Source organism: Carassius gibelio, chromosome B22 (assembly GCF_023724105.1).
Source record: "Carassius gibelio isolate Cgi1373 ecotype wild population from Czech Republic chromosome B22, carGib1.2-hapl.c, whole genome shotgun sequence".
Taxonomy (NCBI): Eukaryota; Metazoa; Chordata; class Actinopteri; order Cypriniformes; family Cyprinidae; genus Carassius; species Carassius gibelio.
The window spans coordinates 53,396,093-53,401,092 of record NC_068417.1 but is presented as its reverse complement, the minus strand read 5'-3'; the positions used below and the strand labels follow the sequence as shown (position 1 = coordinate 53,401,092).

The 5,000-nt window shown below is 40.4% G+C and overlaps 8 non-coding genes across 8 annotated transcripts; all 8 read right to left on the bottom strand.

Annotated features, from left to right (window-relative positions):
* Positions 1-478: 478 nt before the first annotated feature.
* Positions 479-597, bottom strand: LOC128010223 (5S ribosomal RNA). The gene has a single exon (XR_008181905.1). It is a non-coding gene; the product is annotated as a 5S ribosomal RNA (ribosomal RNA).
* Positions 598-1,108: 511 nt separating this feature from the next.
* LOC128010222 (5S ribosomal RNA) lies at positions 1,109-1,227 on the bottom strand. Its single transcript, XR_008181904.1, has one exon. It is a non-coding gene; the product is annotated as a 5S ribosomal RNA (ribosomal RNA).
* A 358-nt stretch (positions 1,228-1,585) lies between these two features.
* LOC127994938 (5S ribosomal RNA) lies at positions 1,586-1,704 on the bottom strand. Its single transcript, XR_008167904.1, has one exon. It is a non-coding gene; the product is annotated as a 5S ribosomal RNA (ribosomal RNA).
* Positions 1,705-2,199: 495 nt separating this feature from the next.
* LOC128010220 (5S ribosomal RNA) lies at positions 2,200-2,318 on the bottom strand. The gene has a single exon (XR_008181902.1). It is a non-coding gene; the product is annotated as a 5S ribosomal RNA (ribosomal RNA).
* Positions 2,319-2,829: 511 nt separating this feature from the next.
* On the bottom strand, positions 2,830-2,948 carry LOC128010218 (5S ribosomal RNA). Its single transcript, XR_008181901.1, has one exon. It is a non-coding gene; the product is annotated as a 5S ribosomal RNA (ribosomal RNA).
* Positions 2,949-3,463: 515 nt separating this feature from the next.
* On the bottom strand, positions 3,464-3,582 carry LOC128010217 (5S ribosomal RNA). The gene has a single exon (XR_008181900.1). It is a non-coding gene; the product is annotated as a 5S ribosomal RNA (ribosomal RNA).
* Positions 3,583-4,094: 512 nt separating this feature from the next.
* On the bottom strand, positions 4,095-4,213 carry LOC128005472 (5S ribosomal RNA). Its single transcript, XR_008178123.1, has one exon. It is a non-coding gene; the product is annotated as a 5S ribosomal RNA (ribosomal RNA).
* Positions 4,214-4,724: 511 nt separating this feature from the next.
* Positions 4,725-4,843, bottom strand: LOC128010216 (5S ribosomal RNA). The gene has a single exon (XR_008181899.1). It is a non-coding gene; the product is annotated as a 5S ribosomal RNA (ribosomal RNA).
* Positions 4,844-5,000: the final 157 nt, after the last annotated feature.

The window sequence follows — 5,000 nt, the reverse complement described above, 5'->3', positions numbered from 1 at the left end:
CCAGCCAATCTAATCGCCAGTACATTATATAAGTAGGAAAGAAAACCCAAAAGCTTATAGCACCTGGTATTCCTAGGCAGTCTCTCATCAAAGTGCTAACCATACCTAAACCTGCTAAGATTCAGAGATCGGGCATTGACTCTTTTTATTTTATTTTTTTTTTTAAATGAAAGATTATTATATAATTCGTGAAATTTTCCAAAGAGATTAAAGCACCTGGTATTCCCAGGCAGTCTCTCATCAAAGTGCTAACCAGACCTAAACCTGCTAAGATTCAGAGATCGGGCATTGACTCTATTTTTTGGCAAAATTATTATATACTAAGTGAAAAATGTCCAAAAAGCTTACAGCACCTGGTATTCCCAGGCAGTCTCCCATCCATGTACTAACCAGGCCCAAACCTGTTAATATTCAGAGATCGGGCATTGACTCTATTTTTTGGCAAAATTATTATATACTAAGTGAAAAATGTCCAAAAAGCTTACAGCACCTGGTATTCCCAGGCGGTCTCCCATCCAAGTACTAACCAGGCCCAAACCTGCTTAGCTTCCGAGATCAGACGAGATCGGGCATAGCCAGGTTGGTATGGCCGTAAGCGAAGACAGCAGCAAAGAGAGGGCTATTTAAAGACCAGCCAATCTAATCGCCAGTACATTATATAAGTAGGAAAGAAAACCCAAAAGCTTAAAGCACCTGGTATTCCTAGGCAGTCTCTCATCAAAGTGCTAACCATACCTAAACCTGCTAAGATTCAGAGATCGGGCATTGACTCTATTTTTTGGCAAAATTATTATATACTAAGTGAAAAATGTCCAAAAAGCTTACAGCACCTGGTATTCCCAGGCAGTCTCCCATCCATGTACTAACCAGGCCCAAACCTGTTAATATTCAGAGATCGGGCATTGACTCTATTTTTTTTTTTTTTTTTTTTTAATGAAAGATTATTATATAATTCGTGAAATTTTTCAAACAGATTAAAGCACCTGGTATTCCCAGGCAGTCTCCCATCCATGTACTAACCAGGCCCAAACCTGCTAATATTCAGAGATCGGGCATTGACTCTATTTTTTGGCAAAATTATTATATACTAAGTGAAAAATGTCCAAAAAGCTTACAGCACCTGGTATTCCCAGGCGGTCTCCCATCCAAGTACTAACCAGGCCCAAACCTGCTTAGCTTCCGAGATCAGACGAGATCGGGCATAGCCAGGTTGGTATGGCCGTAAGCAAAGACTGCTGCAAAGAGAGGGCTATTTAAAGACCAGCCAATCTAATCGCCAGTACATTATATAAGTAGGAAAGAAAACCCAAAAGCTTAAAGCACCTGGTATTCCTAGGCAGTCTCTCATCAAAGTGCTAACCATACCTAAACCTGCTAAGATTCAGAGATCGGGCATTGACTCTATTTTTTGGCAAAATTATTATATACTAAGTGAAAAATGTCCAAAAAGCTTACAGCACCTGGTATTCCCAGGCAGTCTCCCATCCATGTACTAACCAGGCCCAAACCTGTTAATATTCAGAGATCGGGCATTGACTCTATTTTTTGGCAAAATTATTATATACTAAGTGAAAAATGTCCAAAAAGCTTACAGCACCTGGTATTCACAGGCGGTCTCCCATCCAAGTACTAACCAGGCCCAAACCTGCTTAGCTTCCGAGATCAGACGAGATCGGGCATAGCCAGGTTGGTATGGCCGTAAGCGAAGACAGCAGCAAAGAGAGGGCTATTTAAAGACCAGCCAATCTAATCGCCAGTACATTATATAAGTAAGAAAGAAAACCCAAAAGCTTAAAGCACCTGGTATTCCTAGGCAGTCTCTCATCAAAGTGCTAACCATACCTAAACCTGCTAAGATTCAGAGATCGGGCATTGACTCTATTTTTTGGCAAAATTATTATATACTAAGTGAAAAATGTCCAAAAAGCTTACAGCACCTGGTATTCCCAGGCAGTCTCCCATCCATGTACTAACCAGGCCCAAACTTGTTAATATTCAGAGATCGGGCATTGACTCTATTTTTTGGCAAAATTATTATATACTAAGTGAAAAATGTCCAAAAAGCTTACAGCACCTGGTATTCCCAGGCAGTCTCCCATCCATGTACTAACCAGGCCCAAACCTGTTAATATTCAGAGATCGGGCATTGACTCTATTTTTTGGCAAAATTATTATATACTAAGTGAAAAATGTCCAAAAAGCTTACAGCACCTGGTATTCCCAGGCGGTCTCCCATCCAAGTACTAACCAGGCCCAAACCTGCTTAGCTTCCGAGATCAGACGAGATCGGGCATAGCCAGGTTGGTATGGCCGTAAGCGAAGACAGCAGCAAAGAGAGGGCTATTTAAAGACCAGCCAATCTAATCGCCAGTACATTATATAAGTAGGAAAGAAAACCCAAAAGCTTAAAGCACCTGGTATTCCTAGGCAGTCTCTCATCAAAGTGCTAACCATACCTAAACCTGCTAAGATTCAGAGATCGGGCATTGACTCTATTTTTTGGCAAAATTATTATATACTAAGTGAAAAATGTCCAAAAAGCTTACAGCACCTGGTATTCCCAGGCAGTCTCCCATCCATGTACTAACCAGGCCCAAACCTGTTAATATTCAGAGATCGGGCATTGACTCTATTTTTTTTTTTTTTTTTTTTTAATGAAAGATTATTATATAATTCGTGAAATTTTTCAAACAGATTAAAGCACCTGGTATTCCCAGGCAGTCTCCCATCCATGTACTAACCAGGCCCAAACCTGCTAATATTCAGAGATCGGGCATTGACTCTATTTTTTGGCAAAATTATTATATACTAAGTGAAAAATGTCCAAAAAGCTTACAGCACCTGGTATTCCCAGGCGGTCTCCCATCCAAGTACTAACCAGGCCCAAACCTGCTTAGCTTCCGAGATCAGACGAGATCGGGCATAGCCAGGTTGGTATGGCCGTAAGCAAAGACTGCTGCAAAGAGAGGGCTATTTAAAGACCAGCCAATCTAATCGCCAGTACATTATATAAGTAGGAAAGAAAACCCAAAAGCTTAAAGCACCTGGTATTCCTAGGCAGTCTCTCATCAAAGTGCTAACCATACCTAAACCTGCTAAGATTCAGAGATCGGGCATTGACTCTTTTTTTTTTTTTTTTTTTTTTTTTTAAATGAAAGATTATTATATAATTCGTGAAATTTTCCAAAGAGATTAAAGCACCTGGTATTCCCAGGCAGTCTCTCATCAAAGTGCTAACCAGACCTAAACCTGCTAAGATTCAGAGATCGGGCATTGACTCTATTTTTTGGCAAAATTATTATATACTAAGTGAAAAATGTCCAAAAAGCTTACAGCACCTGGTATTCCCAGGCAGTCTCCCATCCATGTACTAACCAGGCCCAAACCTGTTAATATTCAGAGATCGGGCATTGACTCTATTTTTTGGCAAAATTATTATATACTAAGTGAAAAATGTCCAAAAAGCTTACAGCACCTGGTATTCCCAGGCGGTCTCCCATCCAAGTACTAACCAGGCCCAAACCTGCTTAGCTTCCGAGATCAGACGAGATCGGGCATAGCCAGGTTGGTATGGCCGTAAGCGAAGACAGCAGCAAAGAGAGGGCTATTTAAAGACCAGCCAATCTAATCGCCAGTACATTATATAAGTAAGAAAGAAAACCCAAAAGCTTAAAGCACCTGGTATTCCTAGGCAGTCTCTCATCAAAGTGCTAACCATACCTAAACCTGCTAAGATTCAGAGATCGGGCATTGACTCTATTTTTTGGCAAAATTATTATATACTAAGTGAAAAATGTCCAAAAAGCTTACAGCACCTGGTATTCCCAGGCAGTCTCCCATCCATGTACTAACCAGGCCCAAACTTGTTAATATTCAGAGATCGGGCATTGACTCTATTTTTTGGCAAAATTATTATATACTAAGTGAAAAATGTCCAAAAAGCTTACAGCACCTGGTATTCCCAGGCAGTCTCCCATCCATGTACTAACCAGGCCCAAACCTGCTAATATTCAGAGATCGGGCATTGACTCTATTTTTTTTTTTTTTTTTTTTTTAATGAAAGATTATTATATAATTCGTGAAATTTTTCAAACAGATTAAAGCACCTGGTATTCCCAGGCAGTCTCCCATCCATGTACTAACCAGGCCCAAACCTGCTTAGCTTCCGAGATCAGACGAGATCGGGTATAGCCAGGTTGGTATGGCCGTAAGCGAAGACAGCAGCAAAGAGAGGGCTATTTAAAGACCAGCCAATCTAATCGCCAGTACATTATATAAGTAGGAAAGAAAACCCAAAAGCTTATAGCACCTGGTATTCCTAGGCAGTCTCTCATCAAAGTGCTAACCATACCTAAACCTGCTAAGATTCAGAGATCGGGCATTGACTCTTTTTATTTTATTTTTTTTTTTAAATGAAAGATTATTATATAATTCGTGAAATTTTCCAAAGAGATTAAAGCACCTGGTATTCCCAGGCAGTCTCTCATCAAAGTGCTAACCAGACCTAAACCTGCTAAGATTCAGAGATCGGGCATTGACTCTATTTTTTGGCAAAATTATTATATACTAAGTGAAAAATGTCCAAAAAGCTTACAGCACCTGGTATTCCCAGGCAGTCTCCCATCCATGTACTAACCAGGCCCAAACCTGTTAATATTCAGAGATCGGGCATTGACTCTATTTTTTGGCAAAATTATTATATACTAAGTGAAAAATGTCCAAAAAGCTTACAGCACCTGGTATTCCCAGGCGGTCTCCCATCCAAGTACTAACCAGGCCCAAACCTGCTTAGCTTCCGAGATCAGACGAGATCGGGCATAGCCAGGTTGGTATGGCCGTAAGCGAAGACAGCAGCAAAGAGAGGGCTATTTAAAGACCAGCCAATCTAATCGCCAGTACATTATATAAGTAGGAAAGAAAACCCAAAAGCTTAAAGCACCTGGTATTCCTAGGCAGTCTCTCATCAAAGTGCTAACCATACCTAAACCTGCTAAGATTCA